The sequence below is a fragment of the Leucoraja erinacea genome, unplaced genomic scaffold (genome assembly GCF_028641065.1).
Source record: "Leucoraja erinacea ecotype New England unplaced genomic scaffold, Leri_hhj_1 Leri_1527S, whole genome shotgun sequence".
NCBI classification, from domain to species: domain Eukaryota; kingdom Metazoa; phylum Chordata; class Chondrichthyes; order Rajiformes; family Rajidae; genus Leucoraja; species Leucoraja erinaceus.
The window spans coordinates 18446-30850 of record NW_026575811.1 but is presented as its reverse complement, the minus strand read 5'-3'; the positions used below and the strand labels follow the sequence as shown (position 1 = coordinate 30850).

The 12405-nt window shown below is 49.5% G+C and overlaps 1 pseudogene; it reads right to left on the bottom strand.

Annotated features, from left to right (window-relative positions):
• Positions 1–4791: 4791 nt before the first annotated feature.
• On the bottom strand, positions 4792–8272 carry LOC129715933 (zinc finger protein 551-like; annotated as a pseudogene).
• Between the last annotated feature and the right edge of the window lie 4133 nt (positions 8273–12405).

The following is a 12405-nucleotide window of genomic DNA, read 5'->3' as shown; positions in this document are numbered from 1 at the left end:
CAGACATGGCAGCCACCTAAACTGACAGGCGCAATATCATTTGATTCCCCCAGATAAGCACCAGCGGCCATGGTAACCTCTGTAGGAGCTGCAGATCCAAGCTTCAGGTGGGAATCATGTCCCGACAACTATTAGTCGTGCACTCCACAAATCGGTCCTTTATGGAAGAGTGGCAAGAAGAAAGCCATTATTGAAAAAAGCCTAAGCGTCCCGTTTGCAGTTTGTCACAAGCCATGTGTGGACACAGCACATTTGGAGACGGTGCCGTGGTCAGTGAGACCAAAATTGAAGTTTTTGGCCTAAATGCGCCAACCTATATGCTGTGATGTCGGAAAACTCACTGCCATCACCCTTAACAACATCCCCACTGTGACACCTTGTTTTTTGCATAGCATCATGGCTTTGGGGAAGTTCTTTTCTTCGCATGGACAGGGAAGCTAGCCGAAAAAAGTTGAAATGGGAATATTTAAAATACATCTACGTTTGTGATTGTAACGTGACAAAATGTGGAAAAGTTCAAGGGGTAAGAATACTTTTGCAAGCCACTGTATATATAAAATATATATGAAATCCTAATATTGTGAATAAAACATCCATGAACACAATGTCGAAATATTTTTCCATTCTATATTAGCGTAACACAATGTAGTGCATACATACCTACATATTTAAATTCAGTCGATAAGTTGATCAAATAATATGGGGATCCTCTTGCTTTTCTTTGAGACATGGATTTTTTAAATGTGAATGTCTTATAATGACACATTTGTGGGTCAGCCGTATATTGCACCAACCCCCACAATTTCAAATAACTCTAAATTGAACTTTATAAACAAGGAAAACACTTTTTATTTCTGTCATTTATGGTAATAGTTACATGATTCACATCATTTTGTGCACGACATATACAGGGTATACTGGACTCGCTGGATGTCCCTATCCAGCTATCTAGCAAGTTAAACAATTAATCCAATAAAGACCCGTAGACACGAGATGTCGTTGATTCTTTACTGTATTCAACTTTAAAACTGTAACATACAAGCAGAAAGAGAAACCGCATATTTAGTAACGTTATACACTAGGTATAGAAACATAAACTATGATGCCACCACTAAATACAATGCTGTTATGTAAGAAACCAGCCAGGGCACATGAAACATTCTTAACTGTTAAACTGTTAACAATGCTGCACAATAACGTATAAAGCTGCTGTTACACAAACATGATTACTCACAGACAATGCATCTAACAAACTGGTGCGGTGGAATGGCAGAAATTACACACTAGAATTACAGTGTGCACCATGCGGTACTGTCCCTGAGCTGGGCTTACTGGCTTATGACAACTTCCTGCCTAACAGGAAAGGTAACCCAAAGCTGTAGGAACCTGAACATCCAGCAGGTGGCATTAATATCTGCAAACAGAAAGTGGTCCAGCACACAGGGGGTTGCAGTGTTTGGAAAGTGATGTAAAATTCAACATATTTCAGACAATGATAGCCACACCCCTTGCTTACCCCAAAGAACAAAATTTCCAATTTATACACAATAATAAATAAATCGTCATTTGCACAATTTTGTGTGGCTAACAGGAGGTTCTCATACTTCCTCGAGTAACTGGCGTTGGGAAAACACGTTTCGGCGTGTTCAGGATGTCAAATAGCTTTGGAACTGCATTGCAATTTAGCCTCTCATTGGTCTGCCTGTTGGAAAACTAGTCAAGTTCAGTGTTCAGAACAAAGATGGCAGGTGGTTGACAAGTACACTAGATTTTGGTGGAGGAGATCTTGTCGACGAGTATTCTGGACCCGCTGAAATTACAGAAAATCTCATATTGGATTAACTAAGAAGGAAAAAAATGTAGTTATAACTACATATCTGCAGAATGAATGGTATATCATTTAAGTGCAATTGTTCAGTTGTGGGGAGATATCTGTATATTGAAGATGCATTTTGCCACTAATATGTCAATTTACCTTCAATGTAGAAGAGCTTATTTAAAACTTCTAATGTAAAGAATTGTCTTTCTATCCTCTTTTGGACCTAAGACACTAGCAGGGCTGCCAACTCTCAGGCAGAGACAGACACAGAGAGAGGGGAGGAAGAGGGATAAAGGCAGATGGGACAGAGACCGAGATAGGGAGAGACAGGGAGAGAGGAGAGACAGAGAAGGGGCAGAGAGAGACAAGGAGAGAGAGATAGAAGGGGCAGAGAGAGATGGGGAGAGAGAAGGGGGGGGAGAGAGGAACGATGGCACGTTATAACGCACAGCCGCCCCATTCTGACAGCCGCCGAACCCCGCACCGCACCATTGCACCCTTCTTCACGGCGGCCCAGCGATGTCTCGGCTGACAATTCGAGGGATCTAATCGGTAACAACACTGAGAGCAGCCCCGGGCCGCTGCGCTACCCGACTCGAATCTGAGGTTAAAATCTCGTGATGGGTCTGATGTGTCTCTCTCCCCGTCTCTCCCTCTGCCCCTTCTCTCTCTCTCCCTCTGGACCATATTTTGGAGACCCCTGCCGTACAGAAAAAAAAATAAATGTACAGCAGAACAAAAATTGCTGACTTTATTACTGTAGTAATTTTAGATCTATTAAAAAAAAATCTATTAACTTTCTAATGTACCAACAACCCTAGTATCCGAATGAGTGTTGATAGGGGAACAAAAATTACATTTTCAGGACAAAATAATGTCGACAGAAAACAATACTATTTCCTCACCTTTCTTTGATGTTGGGGAACCTGAAGAAAGACAGGTTGAGTTGTCAACATCGGCGATTAGAGCAATTTATACTGAACTGTAGATATGGAGGCCATGACAGTATGCAGGCAGCCCTATAAAATGGCGTCGGCCATCACACACGTCATACTATGCGTTTTTCGCTGAGTGGCGCATCTTGCTCCTTTATAATCTTTGGACAGAGAGGCAGAAAGAGAGACATAGATGCAAAGAAATTAATATTGAATTGTTAAACTTGCTATTGTGTTGTACTGCTTACAGCTGCAAGAATGTGTAGCAATCAATAAAGGGCTATTCTTCTGCAGTTGTATAGGGCTCTGGTGAGACCACATCTGGAGTAAAGGGAGGTTTCACGGCAGTCGGTTCACGACCCATGACCCGTACTGTTGCCACGCTATGCCAACTGGAGTACACGCGATGTACTGCAGGTAAACACTGACCATTGTTTCCAGCGTAGCGGGCCCGTTAATACCCGCCGAAATGGTCAATTTTTGTGCTATAAATAATTATGGATTTTCATTTCATCAACTGTAAATAATTATGCATTTCATCAACTAAGGCATTATTTGTGTTTTTTCTTGATTCCTTTGGCATCTACAAAGTTTCAGAAGTGATCAATCTGCCTGTAAATTTTTTAAATCGCCCATGGTTCTCAAGTGGGTTTTTACATACAAAATGAAAACGCATCTGAAGAAAAATTTACAGCCAGATTTATCACTTCTGAGACTTTTTAGATAGCAAAGGAATCAAGAAAAAACACAAATATTGCCTTACTGTTGATGAAATGCAGTGAGCAAACGCGATAATTCCCAATACTTTCAATTCCGATATCTGCACGGCCAATGTTCGCCAACGTCTTTAGCCGTTGTTGTCCCTTCAGCTCTCGCTTCTCTTTACCTTCATTTAGCTTCACTTTTGGAATTGTCAAGTTGGGTACATGTCTCTCACGCTTACCCCGACTTCCACAATTTTTTACAGTCCAAAAATTCACCATTTTGGCGGTTTATAACAGGTAGGAAAGTACGTGTTTCTTGCATTAATAACATATATTGGAAGTTATGGATATCCTCCAGATGGATTGAGCGGCTACGTGCGTCAAGCCTTATGGCCCAGTGACCTTACGTGCAACCCCACTATTCTGTTGTACTGCTTACAGCTGCAAGAACGTGTAGCAATCAATAAAGGGCTATTCTTCTGCAGTTGTATAGGGCTCTGGTTTCTTCTGCAGTTGTATAGGGCTCTGGTGAGACCACATCTGGAGTATAGTGTACAGTTTTCGACTCCTAATTTGAGGAAGGACATCCTTGTGATTGAGGCAGTGCAGCGTAGGTTCACGAGATTGATCCCTGTGATGGCGGGACTGTCATATGACGAAAGATTGAAAAGACTAGGCTTGTATTCACTGGAGTTTAGAAGGATGAGGGGGTATCTTATAGAAACATATAAAATTAGAAAAGGACTGGACAAGCTAGATGTAGGAAAAATGGCCCCTATGTTGGGCGAGTCCAGAACCAGGGGCCACAGTCTTAGAATAAAGGGCAGGTCATTTAAGACTGAGGTAAGAAAAAAACTTTTTCACCCAGAGAATTGTGAATGTATGGAATTCCCTGCCACAGAGGGCAGTGGAGGCTGTCACTGAATGGATTTAAGAGAGAGTTAGATAGAGCTCTAGGGGCTAGTGGAGTCAAGGGATATGGGGAGAAGGCAGGCACGGGTTATTGATGTAGGACGATCAGACATGATCACAATGAATGGCGGTGCTGGCTCCAAGGGCCGAATGGCCTCCTCCTGCACCTATTTTCTATGTTTCTATTTATATAAAGATTTATATTCAAAGAGAGAGAGAGAGAGAGAGAGAGAGAGAGAGAGAGAGGATGAGAGAGAGAGAGAGATGAGAGAGAGAGAGAGAGAGGGGTGAGATAGAGAGAGGGGGTGAGATAGAGAGAGAACAGAGACACAGAGAGAGACAGACAGAGACAGAGAGAGAGAGAGAGAGAGAGATAGAGACAGAGACAGAGAAAAAGCGAGAGCAACAGAAAGAGAGAGAGGCAGAGACAGAGAGAGAGAGAAAGAGACAGACAGAGAGAGAAATAAAGAGAGACAGTGAGAGAATAAATAATTATCGTGGCATCTGTGTCAGTAGCTGCCGAGGGAAGTTATTCTGCAGTATCATAAATAACAGAATGCAGGATTTCTTTAACAAATACAACATTCTCAGGAAAAACCAAATTGGCTTCCTCCCAAAACACCGTACCACTGACCACATTTATACCCTCCACACTCTCATTGAAAAACATGTACACCAAGCAAAAAATGGGAAAATATTTGCCTGTTTTATTGACTTTGAGAAAGCATTTGACTCTATTTGGCATGAGGGCTCTATTATCAACTCCTCTGTTGTGGTATAGGAGGAAAGGTATATGACCTTATCAAATCAATGTATCTGAATAATAAATGTGGCATTAAAATTGGGGACAAACGTACTGATCTCTTCGCCCAGAGAAGAGGCGTCCGACAAGGCTGCAATCTGAGCCCGACACTGTTTAATGTATATATCAACAATTTGGCAGTAAAGTTGGACCAGAGCACAGCGCCGGGCCTCTGTCTTCTGGACGGAGAGGTAAAATCCCTGTTTTATGCGGATGACTCCCCCACAGAACGGGGACTGCAGCAACAATTGGACCTACTTGATGAGTACTGCCAGAATTGGGCCCTGGCAGTAAATCTAAAGAAAACCAACATCATGATTTTTCAGAAAAGACCCAGATGTCAGGAAGATAAATACAAATTTACTCTCAATGGTATTGTTATCGAACACACTATGAGCTATACTTACCTTGGTCTAACTGTTGCACCATCAGGGAGCTTCAATATGACAGTGCCTATTGCGCTTTATGGTAGTGGAGTATGGGGTCCGCTCAGTCACCGATGGGAAGCAACTCGCTCCCCCCATATGCTAGAAGGGTTGCGTCACTTGTATTTAACTTCTCTGCTTTACAAAGTCTTGCAAACTCAGCTTGAGACATCACATTGCATCTTGCACCTGTTTGCAGTTACATTGTTTATCTTTAACGTGACCAGGGGATCTCTGTGTTTCTGAAGTTGGTCTCGGACAGAATATGTTTTGAGATAGACTCCGTCCACTGAAGGCACGGTGAACTACGTGGGACATGTTTTCAGTAGCACCTTCAGATAAGTTGTGTGAAAGCTCAGAGTGTAGCAAATGCACAGTTTGTTTTGACTTGCCGGTGCTGGAGCGCGATCTGCAGCACTTCCAGAAATGGTCTCTGCGTTTGCAACCATGGCAAATCTTTCGAAAAAACAGGCATTTCTCCTGTTTACCAATGTGAGAGCTTCCAGAATTGCTACAATTGTTAATAAATCTCAACCCAGACCCACCAGGCTGGGCTCGTGTCGCTTCATTTGTGTCTACCTAAACAGTGCCGATCTATCCATGTGGCGGTGTGCCAGCATGCTGGAGGAGTGGGAAAAGGCCTTGGCACAGACCGGGCAGGTGAAGGGGTGCTGGCCGGTGTGGACTTGCCAGTGCTCCAGCAGGTGGTCAAGGCGGGTGAAACCCTTACCACAGGACGGGCAGGGGAAGGGACGCTCACCGCTGTGGGTACTCCAATGCTGCTACAGGCTGGACATTCGGGTGAAACCCTTGCCACACTCAGCGCACACAAAGGGTCTCTCTCCGGTGTGCATCCGCTGGTGCTCCCGTTGCCCCCCTGTGCTCTTGAAACGCTTCCTGCAGTGGGAGCTGCCATTCGCCAGCGTCGGCCTGCCTGTGCTGCTGCAACCCCCGTAAGCTGTCAAAGGGTCCATGGTAAAGCGCTCTCCACACACCGGGCTGGGAACGTTCGCCAGTGTGGGTGCGTTGGTGGGACAGCAGGCTGTTGGAGTGGGTGAAACGCTTGCCGCACTGGGCGCAGGTGTAGGGGCGCTCGCCGGTGTGGGTGCGCTGGAGCACCAGCAGGTCACTGGACTGGGTGAAGCCCTTGCCGCACTAGACACTAGTGTTGGGGCGCTCGCCGGTGTGGGTGCGCTGGTGCTTCAGCAGGTTGTTGGACTGGGTGAAGCCCTTCCCACACTTGGAGCAGGTGTAGGGGCGCTCGCCGGTGTGGATGTGTTGGTGTGAGAGCAGGGTGCTGGACTGCGTGAAGGCTTTGCCGCACTGGGCACAGGTGTAGGGACGCTCGCCGGTGTGGATGCGCTGGTGCTTCAGCAGGGTGCTGGACTGGGTGAAGCCTTTGCCGCACTGGGCGCATGTGTAAGGGCGCTCGCTGGTGTGGGTGCGTTGGTGGGACAGCAGTTGACTGGACTGCGTGAAGCCCTTGCCGCACTGGGCGCAGATGTAGGGTCGCTCGCCGGTGTGGGTGTGCTGGCGCACCAGCAGGCTGCTGGAACGGACGAAGCCTTTCCCGCAGTCGCTGCAGGTGTAGGGCCGCTCCCCGGTGTGCACGCGCCTGTGCATCTTCAGGTCCTTGGATGACTTGAAGCCTTTGCCGCAGTCGGAGCAGGTGTAGGGCCGCTCGCTGGTGTGGGTGCGTTCGTGCTTCACAAGGTCGCAGGACTGGGTGAAGCCCTTGCCGCAGTTGCTGCAGGTGTAGGGCCGCTCCCCGGTGTGCAGGCGTCTGTGCACCTTCAGGTGCGCTGACGACTTGAAGCCTTTGCCGCAGTCGGAGCAGGTGAAGGGCCGCTCACCGCTGTGCACCCGCTGATGCCGCAATAACCCCGACGATCAGGCAAAGCTCATGCCACAGGTGGAGCAGGGATACGACTTCTCGCTCGTGTGCACCTGCTGGTGCATCTTCAGGACATGCGCAGTCTTGAAGCTCTTGCTGCAGGCGGAGCAGGTGAAGGGCCTCTCGCTGGAGTGCACGTGGTTGTGCTGCACCAGTTTGCTGTAGCTGATGAAGTTCTTGCCGCACTCTGAGCAGTCGAAGGGCCGTTCTCCCATGTGCACCCGCCGGTGGGCCTCCAGCTTGCTTGGGTGCTGCCAGGCCTTGCCGCACACGTCGCACTCATAACGCTTCTCCTTGTTGTGTGCCGTCATGTGGTCCTCCATCGAAGCTCAGCCCCTCGAAGCTCAGCCCGCTCACCAAGCAGGTGGGGGGTGGGGGGCTCACCTGCACCCTGGCCGCCCACAATGGCTGCTCACGTCCCCGTCTCTCCGTCCACAGCAACGGCTCCTAAACCCTGCAGGAGAACACAGAGGGTCAACTAGCACATATTGGGTGCGTTTATAACGGAGGAAACCGTTATATGATTCTGCGCGGCACAGTGGCACAGCGGTACAGCTGCTGCCTCACCACCTGAGACCCGCGTTCGATCCTGACTACGGGTACTGTCTGTGTGGAGTTTGTACGTTCTCCCCTTGACCTACGTGGGTTTTTACTCCGGGTGCTCCGGTTTCCTCCAACATTTCAGAATTTCTCCAGCAATTTCTCATAGTCATAGAGTTATACAGCGTTGGAAAGAGGCCCTTCGGCCCAACTCGTACCCGCACTCCTAGATCCCTCGGCTACACACATTCCCCAAACAATGTGAACTCCACCTGGCTCCCTACCCCCTTCCTTGGCTCACTTAACCCCTCTCCTCCTTAGTTCCCTGCCCCTACCACCATTCATCCCCCTCGACACCAAACCCACTCCCCCTTGAATCCTTCCCCCTCCCTTTGCTCCCTGCTCCCCCGCTAATCACTTCACCCCCTTAGCACCCCCAGTCTCTCACCCCTCCTTCCAGCCCCCACCCCCTCTCCCTCCTTCCACTCTCTCTCCACCCCATCCCACTCTCTCTCTTTGACCCTCTCTTTTTCCTGCCCTTCGCAGCCTCCCCCTCAGATATCTCTCCTGACTCTTCTCATCCCTCCTCCCACTCTCTCTCTCTCCTGACTCGCCCCACTCTGTCCCTCTTTCTCTCCCTACTCTCAGTCTCTCTCTCTGTCTGTCTGTCTCTCTTTCTCTCTGTCTCTCTCTCTCTATCTCCCCCTGTCTCTCTGTGTCTATTTCTCGGTCTCTCTCTCTCTCTGCGTCTCCCTCTCACTGTCTATCTCTCCCTTTGTCTCTGTCTCTCTCTGCGTTCTCTGTCTCTCGCTCTCTCTCTTTTCCTCTCTCTCTCTGTGTCTCTTTCTCTCCCTGTCTCTCTCTGTCTCTCTCTCTCTCTCCCTGTCTCTCTCTATCTGTCTGTCTCTCTCTGTCTCTTTCTCTCTCTCTGTGTCTGTCTCTCTCTCTGTCTCTCTCTCTGTCTCTCTCTCTCTCGCTCTCTCTCTCTGTCTCTTTCTATCCCTGTCTCTCCGTCTCTCTCTCTGTTTCTCTCTCTTCCTCTCTGTCTCTCTCTATCTGTCTCGCTCTCTCTCGCTCTGTCTCTTTCTCTCTCTGTGTCTGTGTCTGTGTCTGTCTCTCTGTCTCTCTCTCTCTGTCTCTATCTCTGTCTCTCTCCTCCAACAGCCCAGCCGGTCTCCCGCCCAGCAGCCTCACCCGAGATTAACAGTGGTTGAGGCGGCGGGACCCGGCGCTGGACTGGACTGGACCACCTCGGCCCGACTCCCTCTCTCCCTCCCTCCACCAACCCGGTGTGAAACCGGAGACTGGACCCACCTGGAGGACCGCTGGCTTTCATCACGGAGTGATATCGCTCTGTATCCTTCACTGTCTCACTTCCCACCTCTCACCTCACCTCCCCTTCCCTCACCCCCCCTCTCTCCCCCCCCCTCTCTCTCTCTCCCCACCCCTCACCTCCCCCACCCCCTACTCTCTCCCCCCCACCCCCTCCTATCTCCCCCTCCCCCCTCCCCCCTCCCTATTTTCTCTTCTCCCCCCCCCTTCTCCCTCCCCCATCCCTCTCCCCCCCCCTCTTCCCCCCTCTCCTCTCTCCCCCACCCCCTCCTCTTTCCACCCCACCCCCTCCTCTCTCCCCCAACTCCTCCTCCCCCCTCCCCTCCCTTCCCCCACCCCTCCTCTCTCCCCACCCCCAATTCTCTCACCCTCTCTCCCTCCACCCATTCCTCCCTCTCCCCCCCCCCCATCCTCTCCCCACCCCCTCGTCTCTCCCCCCCAACCCCTCCTCTCTCCCCCCACCCCTCCTCTCTCACCCCCCCCCCCCCCCTCCTCTCTCTCTTCCCCTCTCCATCCCTCTCGCCTCTCCTCTCCCTCCCAGCTCTGTCCCCTCGTCTCTCTATCTCAAACCTGGGGCCTATGAGAGGGGGGTGCAGGGGGTACATCGGGCCCGGGAGCCAAAGGAGGGGGGCTGGGAAGACTGATATTCACATTTTGTGTGAGCCTACATAGTTTTATATATCGTAATTTGTAGAAATTGTGATCCATAATAAAGCGAGGAATTTAACAGGCGGGTGTGTGATCGGGGTAACCTGAGGAACTGAAGGGGAAGACCCTTCACTACCCTGTAGGAGGAGGGAGCACTAGGATCCAGAGTTACTTGGGCGGCGCGACCGCTGTCGCAGCGGCCTCTGCAGTCTGTCTGTGTTTTTTTTGTTTTTTTATCCTGTTGAGGGTTTAGTTTGTAGCTGTTTATCGGGTTTTTTTTAAATGTGTATATGTGGGGGGTGGGGGAAACTTTTAATCTCTTCCCTGCATGGAGACCCGACCTTTTCCCTGTCGGGAGCTCCGTTGCCGTTGGGGCCTAGCGCCGTGGAGCGGCCTCCACCGGAATGACCTGGAGGCTCAAGTCATGGAGCCTGTGGAGCCGCAGAGCCTGTGGAGCCTGCTGTGGAGCTGAGGAGCTGCTGGGGAGCTGCTGTGGAGCCTGCTGTGGGGAGCCGTGGAGCCTGCTGTGGAGCCGCGGAGCCTGCTGTGGAGCTGCTGAGGAGCTGCTGTGGAGCCTGCTGAGGGGCTGCTGAGGGGCTGCTGAGGAGCTGCTGAGGGGCTGCTGAGGAGCTGCTGAGGAGCTGCTGAGGAGCCTGCCGTGGAGCTGCTGAGGAGCTGCTGCAGACTTACCTACGTGGAGCTGGCCGGCTTCGGGGCGTGGAGAGCGGCGGTGGCGCGTTGATGCGGCCCGGCTCCGGTGGATGGAACACCGGGAGCTCGCGGATCCCCGGTGGGAGGCTGCTTTGCGGGGCACCGGCAGCGGCGACTTCTCCCGCCCGAATTGCGGGGTTGAGAGTGACCTGGAGGGGGGCCCTACAACGCCCGGCGCGGCCTTAATTTGCCGCGGACTAGCGCCCGCCGGGGGCTTTGACCTCGACTTTGGGAGGGAAATGGAGTGCAGGGGAGAGACAAGAACTTTGCCTTCCATCACAGTGAGGAGGAGAGCCACTGTGATGGATGTTTATGTGAATAGTGTTGGTGTGTGTTTTGGTTATTTTATTGTATTGTATGGCTGCAGAAACTACATTTCGTTTGAACCTCATGTGAGGTTCAAATAACAAATAAAGGTATTGTATTGTGTTGTATTGAGACAGACCACGTGCTGTCTGCATGGTGGGGGTTGTGGGCCTGGTGCTGCGCCTGGAACTCTGGTGAGGTGACGGCTCTCGCCCGCCGGTGGCCGGTCGATAGGCGATGGCAAATTTGAAAGAGGAGAGGAGTAATCATAATGTAGGCCCTGACATTGGATATATCACAACCGGGTTTCCAAATCAAAAGGAAATAGAAAAGTATGTTACGAATGGTCACATCTCTCTGCCTAAAACATTCCCAAACGACACCTGCAATCAAGTTTTCCCAGAAAGTATATTGAAATTTCAAAGCGCCAATGGAGAACCTCATGTACGAGACTGGCTTGTCTGGAGTCAACAGAAACAAGCATTATATTGCTTTTCATGTCGATTATTTTGGCACAAGACAGTCAAGACTAGCACTTCTGCGACTAAGTCTGCACTGGTATCTGCTGAAGGCTGGGATTCTAATGAAAAGTGCTGGAAACTTTCCAAAACATGAAAAAGGAAATAGTCACAGAGAATATTCCCTGGCTGGGCGAGAACTGGGAATGAGCCTGCTGTCTGGGACAAAGCGTCGATCAAAACTGAAGCTGTGAAATGGCACAATTTTTTAAAGCGCATCATCGTTGTTGTACTCTTCTTGGGAGAACGTGGTCTGGAATTTACTGGTTCGTCCCATCGAATTGATGATTCAAACAATGGAAATGTTTTATGGACTCATTGAACTGCTCTCCAGGTGGGACCTCACCCTTCAGGAACAAGTGCTAAGTGTAGAGGGGTCACAGAATAGGAGTGGGTGCCTTCAAGTTCATTATCTGTCCCCTGACTCACAAAATGAAATTAGTGCTCGAATCTTGTGAAATAACACATTTTGCTTGAGAGGCAATCTGCAACGTACGTTGCAGTAATAGTGGATGCTACACCAGATTCCTCCCATGTTGAACAAACAACATTTCTTTTCAGAAACGTGCTTTTAATAGAAACGCAGTATGAGATTCAAGAAAGATTTCTCAAGTTTGCAGACTGTAGCAACAAAAGACGGGAAGAAATTGCTCAGTTGATAACTGATACATTGAAAGAACACGCTATTCCTCTCTGTGATTGGGGAGCTCAAGCCTACGATACAATACAAAACAATACAATATTTATTGTCATTTGAGCCTCAGTGAGGCTCAAACAAAATTACGTTTCCACAGCCATACAAACAAAGACAATTTCCTACAGACATACACACAATTTAATTCACACAAACATCCATCAC